Here is a 16678-nt window from a genome sequence, read left to right as displayed (position 1 = left end):
TTTGTGAAAAAGATCATTTCAGATGGGAAAAACATCAACCAGGAATATTTCAGCCAACCCTTCTAGAAAATCCCCTTTCAAGAAAGCAGAAGTGTGAATAGTATTCAAATAAGCTTCAGAAAATCAGAGTTTGGGGGGTAAAATAAACTACTAAGAAACAATCTCAACTTAAGTTTTTTGCTTGCCATGTAAAGGTTTAGAATTGTAACAGAGTTTTTCCAATTGTATAGCAGTCCGTGAGGTGAGTTCTACAAGCTGGGCCTCTCCATCTTCATCTTCTACTGTTTTAAGGGGAAAATCACTGAAAAAAGGACTTGGCTCCTAGAACAGCACCAAGCAAAATCCTTTTTCAATCATTTTTCCTGCTCTTGTAAGATCAGTTTCTGTCATACAATAGGTAACAAGATCCAGGATCAGTAAGATGCTTTCAGCCATTCTGATTTATCCTTGCTGCAAGTTGCTCCATATATATTTATTTACACTCATTAATGTCCTTTACGTCTTCCTGGTCCGTGCCTGTATGGACTGTATGAAGTCAGTAAGTCAATAAACCAAATAGGTTTGTGTGGCAAAGAACTACTTGTAATCTTGCAGGTTAAGACCTGAAATAAAAATTTACAATTGGAGCAAAGCAAGCTGAACTTAATCTTGCTGAACAGGTAGCATGATCTAATGTGAACAGGTGAAAGATTTTAAAGATGACAACTACAGCCACTCTAAAATTTGAAGACGGATATATGACAAGAATATCTCATTTAGAACACCTGCATATCTTGGGTTGGTTTGAAATCCAAAGCTCAACATGTATTTTGCAAGTTTATCTTCCTAGCCTGAATTATGAACCCTAAATCTGAATGCTCTTGGAGTTTAATGATTGGATTCAAGATTGGAATTTTGTACCTAATATATGTGAATGAAGTGCCATTATGAAATGTCATGGGCCATTTTCCCCTAGCATGGGTATTTTGTTACCTTCAAAGTTCAAGTAGTTTCAAATTCTGCCATACTTCTTACAGATTTTACAAAGTTTTTTTAAGTCTAGGGGAAAAGAGGCTCAGGAACTAGGGTAAAGGAAACTAATCAGAACAAGGATCTAAACTGAAGATATTGTGCACTGTTACTCATAAAGTGTTTTACATGTGTAGTGTCCATTACACACGTGAATCTACAACTTGCCATGCAGAAGAACGTATCAATAATAAAAGCAGAAAACGTACATGTCACTGAAATTACTTAGGGAAGTGATTGATCATCTGTACTTGGCTCTGGTGAGGCCATACCTTGAATGCTGTGTTCAGTTTTGAGCCCCACACTACAAGAAGGACATGGTCTTAAATTGAGCCAAGGGAGGCATAGGTAGGCTATTAGGAAAAGTTTCTTCACTGAAAGGGTTGTAAAGTATTGGAATAGTCTGTGCGGGGAAGTAGCTGAGTTACCATCTCTGGAGATCTTCAAAAAATGTGTAGATGTAGTGCTCAGTGACACAGTTTATTGGTGGACTTGGCAGTGCTAGACTAAAGGTTGGACCAGATGATCTTAGAAGTCTTTTCCAACCTAAATGATTCTATGATACTGTGATTCTATGAGTTAAAAATAAATCCAATTTTTTACTGGGGACTTCTGCCCATACAAGGTTTACCAGGGAGCTGGACCTAAGTCTTTGGTTTTGGTTTGACTCTAAGTTCAAAGAAACTCTCAATACACCCAAGTCCTTTGAGTTGTCCAGTCCTTTATCACTAAAGCAGTCTACCGCCTGTCATAAAAAATTCCCATTTCCCCCGTAGATGAAATTTTGAGATTTGTATTTATGTTCTGTGATTATGAGTTCAACTGGGGGGGGGGGGGGGGGGTGACTGGAGAAGATGAAGGAATGGGAAGGATTAAACAGCTTTTCTGGAAAAATGAGCTGGACAGGTATGAACTGGAGATATGAAGAAGAGGTCAGGGAGTGAACATCTTCTAAATGAGTATGTCTGAGCTATTTAATTCCTCCTGGGAGTCATAAGATCTCCTATGGCTTGAGATCAATTTTTAAAAAGAGATAAATCAGCTCTGATTATCAATGAGAAAGATTTAGCTGCTGCACACATCAAGCATAATCATTTTTAAAAACTGCAAACATTAACAACTTTGAAATACTGAACATCTTCCACATATTAAATCCTGCATCAGTCCTCCCAGTTTTTAGTACTCTGTTGGCAAATCCATCACCTACCATATTTCATCCTGTCTCAACACACTGCAGGGGCAAGCTTTACTGCATCTTATTGAGTTTGCTGCTGTCTCTCAGATTTGAGGCAATGACTTAAGGCCTGGATTGTGCAAAGACTTACAAGGGGGTATTACTTTCCTCCTGTGGAGAAAGAAGGCTCATTTGCTGCCCCAGGTTTTCTCCTCAAAAAAAAAAAAAAGTCTGAAACACCAAGAAAAGTGAAAAGGAAAAATGATGTCAGCACCAGCTGACAGGAGCAAGAGGGAACACACAGCCTTCCCCCAAGGTGGCAGTTTAACTGGTGCAATCTCTATTTCACGAGAACTCTGCCTAAGTTTTTCAGACTACTGAGGTCGAATTTTGGAGGAGGAAGCTCAAAACTTCTGTGGACTACAACAGACTAAAATAAACAACTCTTAAGACATACTGCCACAACAAAAAGTATCTTTGCTTCCAGTCAGTAATACTGATATTTAGAGTGATTCTTCAGGTCCTAGAAAGGGATGAAGACCAACTGTATATTTTTGTACATGTTATTTGGAAAATGTAAAAAATTAGCATTTTTTTGTTAGGTTTTAATTTTATTTTGCTCTTTGTACTTGCACCTCTGAGAAGTCTAGACTCACAGAAGGCAGTGAGAAGATCACAGAAACCCATGTCTGATTACTCAAGGGACTGACTGAAACACGCATTGGTGAATATGCACAATCTTTCAAGCACAATCTATTTATTCGGCAAAACACTCCCTGGCTTGGGGCTTCATTTCTTGTACCAGGGACTGATGGGGACGCTGCCCTGCCCTAATAGCACCTGTTTTCCTTCTGTGGAGGTGCTCATCAGCCCTTGCCGGGGCTGTGCCTAACCCATGGGGCACCCTCTGCAGTCACGAGCAGCCTGGCCTGGCCAAGGCGCAGTATCGGGGTGTGAGAGAGCTGCTTATGAGCACCTCTCCACCTGAAACTCTTTCAAGCTGAAGAGTCACTTTTTCTGTATCGCCTTGTTTCTTTTTCACACAGCCAATGCAAAGAGGCACGCGGCACTTCCTACCACAGCATCTGTCTCACCAGCTTCAAAAGCTAAAGGAAACTTCATCTCCATCAGGACCCTGACCCAGATGAAAGGAGCCATGTCTTTCCTGCTAAGTGTGTTGGTAATCTTTCCGTTTAGAGAAAAGGTGTGCTCTTTACTGGAAAACAGACGCACTAGTGAAAATGGTCACCCGTGTTGAATAATAGCTCGTGAATCATAATTTCCACTGAGAATTTGAGTAAGAGAAAATATCCTATTAACTCAGGATGAAGAAAATGTGCATTTTGTGAGAAAACAGGCTTCTATTCATCTTCTTAAACAAAATTCTAACACTGGGCACAGTTACTAATTCAAACACAAGACTGCATCTCTCCTTCGGTAATTACAACTAGCCAAAGCACCTTTCAGAGACCTGAATTGCGTGCCAGTAACGGGGACCCATTTCCCTTTCCACAGAAAACGTCACTTGGTCAGTTGTCACTGATAAAAACAACAGCTGTGAATAAAAACATGCAGAAAAGCATTGCTACGGCTTAGCTAGTGCAATGAAATGTACGCAGTGGATTTTTTTAATGTAGACATTCAGTCAGATTGCTTTGATGGCAAACCAGAGCATTACACCACATGACCATGGAATCACTTCTGAGTCATTTTCAAGCTACACTTTCTCTGCTTTCTGTGGTGCTGGCAAATGCAGACAAAGAATGAGAGTCTAGAGCAACAGCCACGAGGATCTGTGCATTTCTCAGGCGTACAAGTGATATACTCCAACTGAGTGATCCATAACGAGTGACCAGTTGTACTGAGCAATCCATAAAGAACCTGCCTGGCTCTGTGGCACCCTTAGGTTTCCAGAGACCTTGCCCTAAGAGCCTGTTGGCAGAAAAGTGCAATTCCTTTGCCTGCATACAGAAGCTCCAGCAGGTGAGTTCCCCAGTACTGTCACAGGATGAACAGATTTCAGGTCAGGAAGGAAATTTTTTGAGTTGTCAGGACATGAACCTAGAACATGGCTCATTCACCAGTAAGCTGCTGGTGTCCTGTGCAATCTGAGAGTCATCAAACAGTTTAGACACTGAAATGCTCAGCTTTCTCCAGCCCAATGGATAGGTGTTTGGCTTTGGATACCACAGCCCTGACTAAAGTACCATGGTCTCACATCCCATGTGCCTGGGAGCAGCACTTCACCAGGGGACTCACTGCAGCTGTCACAGAGCTGGAGATGGGATGTAGCACAGTCCTGAAGCCTCATGGCTGCATGCTCTCAGTACCATCCTGAGGACTGCTTATGAACTTCAAGTGAAAAATTCAGGGGTAAAGTACCAAAACAGATTTAGAATCAGAACTACAGCTTGTCCCTCTTCGCACTGACTGCCAGCAACTAGAGGTCTTACAGCGATTTCTCTCTCCCACACACTTTCCCTTTCCCCAGTGAATCCTCAGCCTGCTGCAGGATGTTTAGACCACCTCTCCTGGGGGTGCTCTTTGATAGCCAGAGGGATGCTCAGTAAAGCACACAGCACTGGGTAAGCCACATGCTACTGACACAGTTACAAATCACCTCAAGTAGGCATTTTGCAGCTGGATGCTGGCTACTGCCTGTGCCTGCGGACAGATGGGACCCGTATCTGCCAAGGGCAAGGGAACACCTATGACAGTTTTGAATTTGGGGAGGTTTTTCGCAACCATTTTATGTATCATTGTCTGGTATCTCACATATTGCCAGTGTTTCCTGTGTCACAGATTAACACTGCTGCAGAGAAACTATTCAGCATGTTTAGAGCTATCTCCAATTGCTACCCTTGAATACAAAGTGAGGCCTTAGTGCAATGGGAGCAACATGAAAACCACTGGGGGGGTCTGGATAGCAGAAGGAGCTTTAAGCTTTCCGGAGAGTGTAGAAGGAAGGAGAGACTCCCTCTCTTCCCCTTTTCCTACCTCCCTCCTTTGTGTAGCAGAATTCCCCCTTGGGGCCCTGTGATACAGTGGCCTACTTTGCTTCCCTGCAGAAGCCTCTGCTCATGGTGTCTTCTGTGATTCTGGAGAGAAGGAAGAGCAGAAAGGGTTTTGCATGTAGCACTGCTCATATAGGAAGCCCGGTGGAAGAGGAGAGACCTGCTCTGCAAGCCAGATGAGGACTATCCTTTGTTGCACTTCAGGGAAGATTTAATCGATGCCTGTCAGCTGAACTGGCTCCCTTGGAGGGAGGAAGGGAAAAGAAACCAATGCAAGGCTGAACAGAAGAAGAGAAGTCAACATTCCTCTGGAGGACCTGTATTCAAATAGTGTTTTGCAAAGCCATTTAATTTCGTAATGTAAACTGTATGGACAAACTTTAACAAAACTATGCAGAAATCAAGTGACTTGGACTTTCTTAACAAACATTGAAATTCAGGTCACATTTGCTTAAAATACAGTTAATCTGTGAATCCTTTTGCTATATCTGGCTACTTTGTTTTTCGATTTGACATCAAAATAATGCCAATTTCACAGTCCTTTCAAGGTGTGCTTGCTGTATAGTCAAACGTTTTATGAAGCTCTGTGATTTTCATTAAGTTTGTTTAAAGATTTGAGCCAAATTCATTCCCTGTATTTGCAGATAGAACTTATGTAAAATGAACTCTAATAAAATCGAGCCAAGCTGTTTTTCTGTGGCTGCCAGGTGGTCACTGCTAACAACTCCGCAGGCTGGTTCCAGCACCGCTACAGCACAGCTCTCACTGCCACCTCCCTCCTACTGCCCCCAGAGGTCCCTGGGAGCTTCCCTTCCTGGCAGCTCGCTGCGGTCCCATTACACAGGCCGGATGTTTCAGGACTAGCTTTCTTTAGGAACCTTCCCTGACTCTTAAAGTTTTGTCAGAGATACAGATTTTCCAGGCTACCCGCAAGAGCGTTCAGCACAGCAAATAGGTCGAGACTAAACTGACTGTGTTGATAACTGTGGAGAATTCCCAGAGGGTTGCAAGGGGCAGAAAACAGTCTCTGATGCCAGCCTCTTTCCTAGCACAAATTTCTAAAACAGAGTTTTCTCTGCTACGTCAAAAAGGGCTGAAAATCAATGAAAAGTGCTTGAAAAGAAGCTGATTCTCTGATTCTGTGCGTATGCATCTGGGTCTACAGCACAGTTCTGCTGGCATCTGCACCTGTGGACAGCTCTAGGAGCAGTCCCACGGAACACATACAGAGAGATGCCAGGATCCTTACGCAGTGCTGCAATACGTGGTACAAGTAATGGTGCTTGTAAATAACAGTAAATAAAAATAACAGTAAATAAAAATAACAGTAATGTGAGCGCACATATGAACAATCAGGTCTTCGTTTAGGAGTTCAGCTGGTGAGGCCAACCAAAAAAGAAGCATTTCTCTGTGTGTCACTGCTCTGCAGGGCCACCAGCAACAAGAAATAAATGAAATATTCTCAGAATGAAACTAAGAGTATACAACCCTGAATGCACAGAGTAAGCAGATCTGCTGAAAGATGGTACTCTCCCTGCTTGTAATCACAGCAAGCATATGCTGCTACTAGCAGTCTGCCTTCTGAACAAACCCAGACAGTGTCTCATGACAGGGATCAAAATCAGCAACTTCAGCAAGACTCATCTTCGGGGAAGAAAAAAGGCCAGAAATCTTCTATCAAGATTGTCTGTGTGTTGAGAATATTGATTTCAACATTACCAAGACAAAATTAGTGATATAGAAATGAATTATTAAACACACAGCTTCCAGGAACTGAAACCCTACAAACTAAATCTCTTTTTGGAAGTTGTATTTTATCTAAACACAGTGAGACTTTGATGATCAAATAACTTAATCTATCAAATATGCTGTAGTGTTTCTGAGGAGGATGGAACTGTTGCACCCTTTCTTACTTGCTTGTCGTGTTCCCAAATACATACATATATGTACCGTCACTTTTCTTCCTAAAGAACAAGTGACACAAGGAGCTAACATGCCATTTCTCTCTGCTGTTCTGTTTCATTCTTCTCCTCCTTCTCCTTCACATTTGTCTGCTGCCTGTAATTTGGAGGTTCCTCAGTTCAGCAAGCACGCTTAATGCTGTGTGGGTACTGCAAGGCCCTCACTCCTCCTCTCAGCCCTTCCAGCACACGCAGTATGAATAAATTAAAATCACAAAAGCCTTGCCCATCTCTGCACATCTCCTGAACCCCACCTGCTCCCAGCCCACCCAGCTGTGAATGAGCAAAGCTGACAGGGCTGGAGGCTGCAGCCACGGAGATGTCACCCCAGCCCCGCTGCCTCTGTGTGTGCTGCGAAGCCACAGCGAGCGTGCCCTCATTGCATGTGAGCTGATAAGGCACCGACATCCAGCTTTGATCTTGACCTTCACCTTTTGACTATGAACAAGCGTGTGCGAAAACCTGTTTACCACAAAGCAGAGCCTGCAATGGGTGTATCAAGGGCAGCCGGAGTCCATGTACTTCGGGCCCAGACAGTAGGGGTTCTGTGTGCAACAAAAAGTTGCTTCTTTGTCATGATCACCAACTTGCCTGTGAGCGTCCCTTGGGAATTCAGAAGGTCCCAGATTGCCCACAGCAAATGACGTTGTGCTGGGTCTGTCTGGGATGGAGTTAACTTTCCCTGCAGCAGCCCACACAGTGCTGGATTCAGAGCACCCCAATATATTCTGGGGTCCAAAATATATTTAGTGTTACCATAATTACATTCAGGTTTGTAGGTGAAAGGTTACTCTGCTCCAGCTATGCCCCTGCATCCTGCAGCGTGGGTTCTCCACCTCTGGGTCCCACCCATGGACACAGCCAGTGAAAGCTGGGAGTCTTTCAGGGTTGGGGCTCCCTCCTCAAAGAAGGGCCTTTCAGGACCTGCACCATCATCACTGGGCAGGGAGCTGCTTTTCGGGAGCGTAGATCCAGTTTGTGAGCAGAGGCACAGCGAGAGCTCCAAAGCCGTAGTGCAAGCTTTGGCTGGAGACAGGCCTAGCACTCAGTGGGCTGCTAACTTTGCTCTGGAAGCCTTTGAAGATTGAGGGTGTGCATTTTGAAGACCTGCATGATGCTGGAGAAGGCATTCCCTCCCCACTCTGTGAGACATAAGATCATTTTTGCTTTCAGAGATTTTCAAGAGGCCACCACCATAACACTGCTCCAGCGACAGTTTTGAGGAGAATTCACAGCACAATAGATGTAGCTGTGACACAACTTCTGCCTGTCACTGTGGAAACAGCCTGAGCAGCAGGAAGTAGGGGAGAGGCACTTCTGACGTGATGCCTTAGGATATTCTAATACATAACAAGAGAAGGTGTCAAGTGGATTAAGATAACACAATCGATACCCTGCATTTTACAAGCATCTTTGGGTCCCTAATGCCTACTGGAGACGTGATGGTACATAATTATAGATGTGATCAAAAATGATCAGTGCACAGAACATCACATCATTTCAAGACCCTATGCAGATCAATATTTGGATGCTTTCTCTCAGTGAAGTAAAGGTGTATTCATTTGTTTTTTTTTAATGTGTATGATTCCCATGCAACCCGAGTGCTTTAACCCTTGTACACGTGGATCTTTATCTTTCACCTGGATGAGAAATGCTACCACAGTGAGCAAAACAAGTGAGCTAACACCAGACATTATGCAGCCATAGCCGTGATTGCTGCTACCTCCTCGACTCTGTCTGAGTGAGAAGGATGCATGCAGCACAGAGTGGCCTTTGAGATGCCCTAGTTGTAGACGGTATAGTTCTAAAAACTGCTGAGATGCGTAAGCGGTTTTGACTTCCGAGAACTGGGTTGAATGATGGTTGAAAACTTCAGGTATAGATGCCACTTGTGTGTACTAGAGGCACATACAGACGATAAGGAAATCGTTATAATCAGTATCTTACTATATTATATACAAATAAAGACTATATACACAGTATATAACTATTACTGCATATACACACACATCTGTGCACATACATGATTATAATCAGCCTGTTCTGGATGCCACATATACAGTCATGGCTGTTTTATGCCCAAAAAAAAAACAACCCTGGAAGAGTAAGAAAAATAAAATTATTTACAATTCTGAGTATACAAGAAGAGAGGGAGATACATACCCTACTATGATTTAGCAATAATTCCAAAATGGGAAGAACATCACTGTTTAAGGGGTGAAGAATTTCTTACCAGCAGTTGGTAAAAGATTTATGGGCATGAAGTCGATGGACTGTAATTTCAGAGTGCCCCATTCTAAAAGTTATTGGGGATATTTCAGTTGTGGGTCCAGTTTCGTGAGGGGTAAGACAAGGTAGACTTGAGCTCTCAGGGCAGAGTGGGCTATCTGGTGTGCATGAAAGTCAAGTACCTGAGCCTTGGGTTCATAGAGCAATTTTTTTATCCTTAAAAAATGGCATACACCCCTAGGACAAGGGATGTGAATGCTCTAAAGGGTATTGCCACATTTTTTTTGCTGTTATGAAAAAACTTCATTATGTTGGTACTTTAATGAGGGAGGAATACTATGGCATTGACAGCACGAGGCCTGGTAAGAAGCGAAGCTGCTAGAATAGTGTCAGAACAACAGGGTTAAACCTTGTGATCTGCAGAACAAGGTCCTACAGTGCTGCCAGCAGGACGAATGTATTTTGAGGTGGGCCTGAATCCTCACTAGGAAAGAGATCCACAAGTGATGAAGAACTCCTTTGTTCTAAAGGAGGAGAAAAAGTTCAGGACAGGAAAATTATTTAGAGCCTTGCCAGTACATAACCTTGGTACATCTCTGCATGGCTATGGACAGATTTATATTTTTCAAGTCCTGGAACACAGCACTTCCCTCAGGCAGCTATCACAGACACACAAACATATTCAATCCCATCAATACAGAGGTTGTTGTATATGTCACACAAAGAGATCGCTGAAAATTGTCCTGCACTGAAGGGTGGAAGCATTCACTTTTAGATGGTGATGCAGTTGCTATTGAGAAACTCATAGTCTCTGAATTTAACATTTCTTTTCCCCCACATTTTGTGTCCTGCTATTGCAAAACAGAGATACCTGCTAATGAGTCCACCACACAATTTTATTTTTAGCAGAACAAGGCACAAAATTATTTCTCTCTATCTTTGTGTCTCTTAAGCTAGAGATATAGTTTGGACAATTTGTGAATGCCAGAATTGGATGGGGAGCCTGTGGCTTTTTTAAAGGAAGCTCAACAACTGCAGTCTCTAGACCCTAGGGATATTCTTTTCTGGGGAAACAATCAATGGTACGTGTTTGTATTACAAGCCCAAACCCCACAAAGAAATCCATTATTATCATTTTACCAGTCTATACCCTCCTTCCTGGGTATCTCAAAATCAATCATCATAACTCTGACGTTCTCTCAAATTAATCTAGAATTGCCAAAGTTAAAACATGTCTTCTGAGAGACTTTTCTCCCTCACATCATTTGTCAGAGTAGGTAACAAACTTACATTCCCTCTCTAGCACATGCACAAAAGGAGACATCAGGAAATAGAGTGAGGAAAGGGCCCTCCTGAGGAATCAGAGCAAAGGTTAGAGGATAGCTAAAAATCTGCAAGATTTGTCATTCTGAAGAGAAATATAACTTTCCCTTTCTCAAGAAAAAATTCCATTTCAGGCAGAAGCATGAGGCCTCAGGATTTCCCACATGGCACACAACCCATGGAAAAGGAAAGGAACATGTTAGCAAGTTCAGCCAGAAAGGAGTACATTCATGTAGACACGTGAAACTGGAGACATCCACTGAATGACAAACAGACAAACTATTTAAAAATTTCTGCACAATAAATTTGACCAAAAAATCCTCCCCAAATTCAGCACTGTGAAACATGCTAGTAAATTCTTCCAATGTCAGTTTTCCCCAGAATACATGGCTTCAGCATGTGATGCATAAAACACTGAATGGAAGTACAGAGGTGTCTCTTCAAAACATGTCAGCAACAGGTCAAAGACATACACTGCTGTGTATATACATTACACAAACTTATTTCATAGCCTGTTCTACTGCTGTTTGTGCTAATTTTGAATGATGCAACTTGTCAGACCCGTTGCAAAATTCCTGCCTCAAGCATGACATAGATGTGGTGATACCTGAGGTGTCAAAGAAACCCTTCTCTGAGTGACAATTGAGAATGAGCAGAAATGTGGCTTTCTTAGAATTTCTTGTCCAGTTCTGCACCTTACGCAAAATAACACGATTGTACTTAGCCTACAGTAGTTACAGTCTTAGAAAGGCCCTGGGTGCTTTAAAATGACTTTGAGAGGTCTCCAACTGGCATTCTGGAAAAGATGTGCTACCATATAAAAAGGGTGGGAAAGAAAAGGCTTTAAAAATAACTATGGAGGGAGAGAAACAGCTGGGAGACGTATGGGGCTAATTACCCTAATGACCTTTTTTTTTTCTTTCCATTCCTTTGATCCTCTGTCTTTTGATTAAGCAATAGTTCAGCTGAAAAACTATACCACACTTGGTAGCCAGCCATCAGCTGGGTTAAGGTTAAGGTCTTATCTTCAAAGAAGAAAATACCAGAATCAACCTGAAAACTCACTGGTGGCTGAAATGAGAGCTACTCTCTAAAGGACATGTGTATTTGAATACGGTAAAGCCGAGTCTTACTCCTCCATGCTTCAGAAATAACTGGCCCAGCCTAAGCCAAGTGATGTGGATAAAAGAAACTTCAGTCTGTCTCACTCTGAGCAGGAACACTGTGATCCTGCCGAGTATCTGCTGACTCCAAAGGCTGCTGCGTGGTGTTCTGGAAGTGCTGGAGTGACTCAGCAAACATTTTACATTCACAGGCTGAAGTACTATTTAATAAGATGTGTCACTGTAAACATACTCTTGAAACGACTTATACCTTTTAAATCATTTAGACATATGATTAAATCCATGGAGACCCTCAGATCCAACCCTATAGTGTCTCAACTCCACAGAAAGACTGCTGTATGACACTGGTATGAAAGATGTGACTAAACCAGATGTCCTTTCTTCTTTGCCATGGCAGCACAGGTAATGGGGGACCACTGGAATGCCTAAAAACATCTGCAAAAGACTTCAAACACAGAAGTACCACCACCTGTAAAACAAAACTAAACAACATGACTAAAAAAGCTGATCAAGTCCCAGTTCTTTACTTTTTATCTTCCACTTAATGTCTCTTCAGAGTTAAGATCACTAGGTCATTTTTGGAGCTGTTGAAAAATAATGAGCAAGAAAAGAGATACTTTTTAAATTAAAATGTCCAGAAAGGTTTCCTATCAAGGGATAAGATGAAAGAAATATGATTAAGCTTGTTGAAAATGTTTTGCAAACATTCCAGACACGTTTGAAGCACTGTATTTGCTTTCAACAAATTGCATCACCAATTAGTCATTTGTACTGAGTTTTGAAAGTCTGTTCAAAAGATCTCTTGCTGTGCTGTGTCGCATACAACTACAGGTGCAACAAAATGAAGGTCTTGTTTTCTTGCTGTTGTTGAGCCTGCTTGAACTGGCCACGTATAAATTTTGATCAGAAATACAGAAAAAAGGAGTTGCTTAGGGCTTGCCCAAAACTGTCAAAAAAATTTCCACCCAGGTTCCCTGTCAGCCAGCCTTCGTGTAGCATGTACGCAGTGGATACGAGTGTATATACCCATCTGTCAAATCCGATGGCTCTGGTGTGAGCAAGTCACCGAAGAGTCACTTTCAGGGAACATGTCTATGAATGTCTTCTTCACATTGAAGTATCTTCATAACAGACAAGTGAGCTGAGCAGTGCCCAGATTCATGTGCGGTCAACCTGTCCTATGGTTTCTCTCTATAACATTGTCAAAAACTCCCCACCTGGACCTATTAAGAGTGGTGATCATTTTGCATCCCTGCAACATAATTTCTGCCCTCAGCTTTTATCAGTGAATACTGGCTGGAGCATCTCTGCGTGGAAGACAGGTCACAGTTTAAATCCACATAGCCAAGGCCATTTATGATGGTCTTACTTGCCCTTTTTTCTCTGGTAACAGTGTCAACATGACTCACAGGAATTTAATGCACATTGTCCTACACGTGAGGACAATAAACGCTATTTGTTCTTTCCCCAGAAGGGTATACAACATAACTCGTGTATAGAAAACACGACACAGCTCTACCATGACCATGCATATACACCAGAGATGTTTTGTGACTATCTGTGGTGATGAGGAACTCATGAGCAGCCCCTCAGCAGTATTACTGAACGTAAGGGCTAGTTTACCATCCCTGGAAAACATTTAAGCACCACTAGAGATTTTCAGGATAATCTTTCCAGCCATCTGTTCGCTGCTCAGCAGAATCTCAGGTGACCTGGCCTACTTGTCCTGACTTTGTTCACGTGGAACAATAATTCCTGAAGGGATGAATAATAGCTCTGCAGCATAAATTATGCCCATTTCTTACCTCCCTAAGGAGATTTGAAAAGCAGTGTCTTCAAAAATGTTGTTCCAGCTGTAGGGATAGTGTATTTCACCTAAATCCTCTTCCCAAGAATGTGAGGGATTCAAAGATTTAACTGACAGGATTGTAAAACCTGAGCTGATGATTTATGGGCAAAAGTCCAGCACAGGCTTTGCTGGACAGAGAGCAGTAAAAGCTCCCATCACTTGTCCTCTCTCCTCAAACCACCCCTGTCCAAACTGCACACACTTTTGAGACCCCCACCCAGATGCTGAACTTAGTATGCCATGCCAGCTACTACTTCTCCAGCCACTGTTTCTTTTTCTTTCCTTCTACAGCTATAGTGATTTCAACCATGTAAACCTTGTCCATGCTTGCATGTCTGACTTTTTGTAAATCTTGAGTTCTTCCATCTTTCTTGTTCTCTGCACTCTAAAATCTCTATCTACTTTGAAATTTTCACTGGCCTACATCTGTTAATAACCTTTTCCAAAGGCTCTTTTGATTTCTAACACACTCACACAGTGTCATATGATAAAAGGAGGGCCCTTCCCTTCCCTTCCCTTCCCTTCCCTTCCCTTCCCTTCCCTTCCCTTCCCTTCCCTTCCCTTCCCTTCCCTTCCCTTCCCTTCCCTTCCCTTCCCTTCCCTTCCCTTCCCTTCCCTTCCCTTCCCTTCCCTTCCCTTCCCTTCCCTTCCCTTCCCTTCCCTTCCCTTCCCTTCCCTTCCCTTCCCTTCCCTTCCCTTCCCTTCCCCTCCCCTCCCTTCCCTTCCCATTCCCTTCCCATTCCCTTGTTATTTGCTTTCCCTTTTTCTCTTCCCTTTTTCCCTTTCTTTAGGGCTGGACTTTGGAAGAAAGTTTAAGACCTTGTAGCTCTAAGTCAGTGGCAGAAAATGGAGCCCAGAGCAGAGGCAGAGGATTTGCACCCTTCTGACAGGTGTTGCTGACAGTGATTACAGGCAGGTCCCAGTGCTGTTACCTGAAGGAATTCAAGTGGCCGCTAAGGGCAGTCCAGACCCAGAATGTACTCCTACTCCTGGCTGTAGGTGATTTAGTTAATCTGTTCTTGCATTTCTCCATTCCCACCTGCTGCTTTCACTGACAACCAGTTTCTCCTCTCCCATGTGCACTTGTAGTTTAGGTCACTGAGGAAAAACTACCGTATGCTACTTAGGAGACGTAAAACTCAGCTCCGAGTGAGTGGGACATTGAGGGAAGGATCTGGATGCTGCCTCCAGCCCAGAAGGCTGGAGCAATGGAACAGCTGCCGTAGCACATTTGCTGCCTTGGATTTATATGGCCTGATATATTTATCTAAGGCTTAATACAAAGAGAGACCTGGAGAAGCCTTGGTCTAGGCTCTCTTCGCGGGAAGGCTCATAATTTAGCTTTATCAGATGACCGAGTTCTACAGTGGAGGAGGGGAAAGGCACTCATGTCACTAAAAGCTAAAGTCGAAATCATCTTTACTGGCACACGCTTTACCAGTTTCAGCACAGGTGACTCAAGAAACACAGAACTGAGTCATTCTTTCAGTGACATCAATGCTACCTCCAGCGAATAGCCAAAATTCACCAAAAGAGCTGCTTGATAGCGCTGCTTCTGTTTTTACTCATCCTGTACCTGTCACAGGACAATTATTGAATGTTGGTTTTTGAGCTGAGGCAACCTGTCACGTTTTCTAAATGGGGGACATGGCAAATGGTGCAGTGATTGTGTCCAGAGGCAGGGGACCATTCTGGGGACAGGCAAAGTGATGGCAGGCAAGCCTCTGTAAGCTGTGCCCCAGAATGGGCTCCGGTTCTTGAACCAAAAGGTTTGAGCCGATTACTTTTGTGATGCCTGTAGGCACAGAACACAAGTGTGCCAACTGCCTGCCCTCTCCCGTGCAGGAGGAAGAGCAGAGTGAAAAAACACGTAGGCAGGGAGCCTGGGTTCAAGCCTAACCCCCAATCTGGTGTGATAGCCTGTGTGACACACACCCATCATGCAGTTACTAGAAATTTTCTCTCTCGGGGACTGAAATCATAAGGGGCATAAATTCATAACTCGAACTGAAGTCAAAGTATCTTACCCATATCTTCAACCCCTATCTTCAGGACAATACAGATAGTGTCAAAGCTGTAAGAAGATACGGTATGTTTCCTGACATCATTCCTTTACTCCACTTTGATCCCAACACCTAAATTTAGGATGCAGCAGTTAGAACAAGGTCTCAATGTGGTGAAATAGGATGTTCAAAAAAACCCTAGCATTTTGTTTCCTTTCTGCTGGGTTTAAACTTTTAGATCAAATCACCCTGAAAAAGATGTTTGTGCAACAGGAAAATGTGGTATCAAGATTATCAGAGGAAGGTAGACAATAATATATTTCGTGTAGACTTGATTGCAAAAAATGACAAGGAAACCACAGGACATCGCTGTGAATGCAATGGAACAAGGCCATGAAGCGTGTGTTGTGCGCCACAGACAGAAGGGTTTATATAGACTTGAATGAGATTCAGTTTAGATCAAAAGGACCTTCAATCTTTTTTTTTTCTTTTTAAGATAGAGACGTCTTTTTGGCATTACACAGCTTGTGGCTATTGAGGCAGATCTGAAGGTAACAGGATATGGAGCACTTACTTCTGATTTACTAGCACAAATGGCTTACCCAGGCATGGAAAGTAAACTGTTTTAAGCCCTTCAAGATCAGAGATAAGACTCATTAAAAGGACCGTCTGAGGAGTTTTTTCTCATCATTTCCTTGCCATGCTAATTTGGTACTAAGGTACTTCCCTGACTGGCGTATCTGCACAGCACGACACCCAGATTTTGTAACACATTCCCTGCGCTAACCTCCGTGCCGTGCCCCCCCCCCATCCCCGCTCACTCTGCTGTTGCATCTTCCCGTTGTCTTCTTAACCTGCTGCCTCTCACAGTTCTTGGGTCAGGACTAGTTGTTCTTCTGATTCCTATTTTCCTACAGCATCTTCCTCTGTGAGCAGGTGGGAAGTAACGACATGACAAACACACCCTAAATATTGCAGAAATGGGCAATTTGA

The 16678-nt window shown here is 43.0% G+C and overlaps 1 protein-coding gene across 2 annotated transcripts in view; it reads right to left on the bottom strand.

Annotated features, from left to right (window-relative positions):
• Positions 1–16678, bottom strand: part of LOC308198300 (uncharacterized protein) — a 240330-nt gene that overhangs the window by 123153 nt on the left and 100499 nt on the right. The window lies entirely within an intron of this gene.

The sequence above is a fragment of the Anser brachyrhynchus genome (genome assembly GCF_964034855.1).
Source record: "Anser brachyrhynchus genome assembly, chromosome: 7".
Classification (NCBI taxonomy): domain Eukaryota; kingdom Metazoa; phylum Chordata; class Aves; order Anseriformes; family Anatidae; genus Anser; species Anser brachyrhynchus.
The sequence above is the reverse complement of the archived record's forward strand: the minus strand, read 5'-3'. Positions and strand labels throughout refer to the sequence as shown.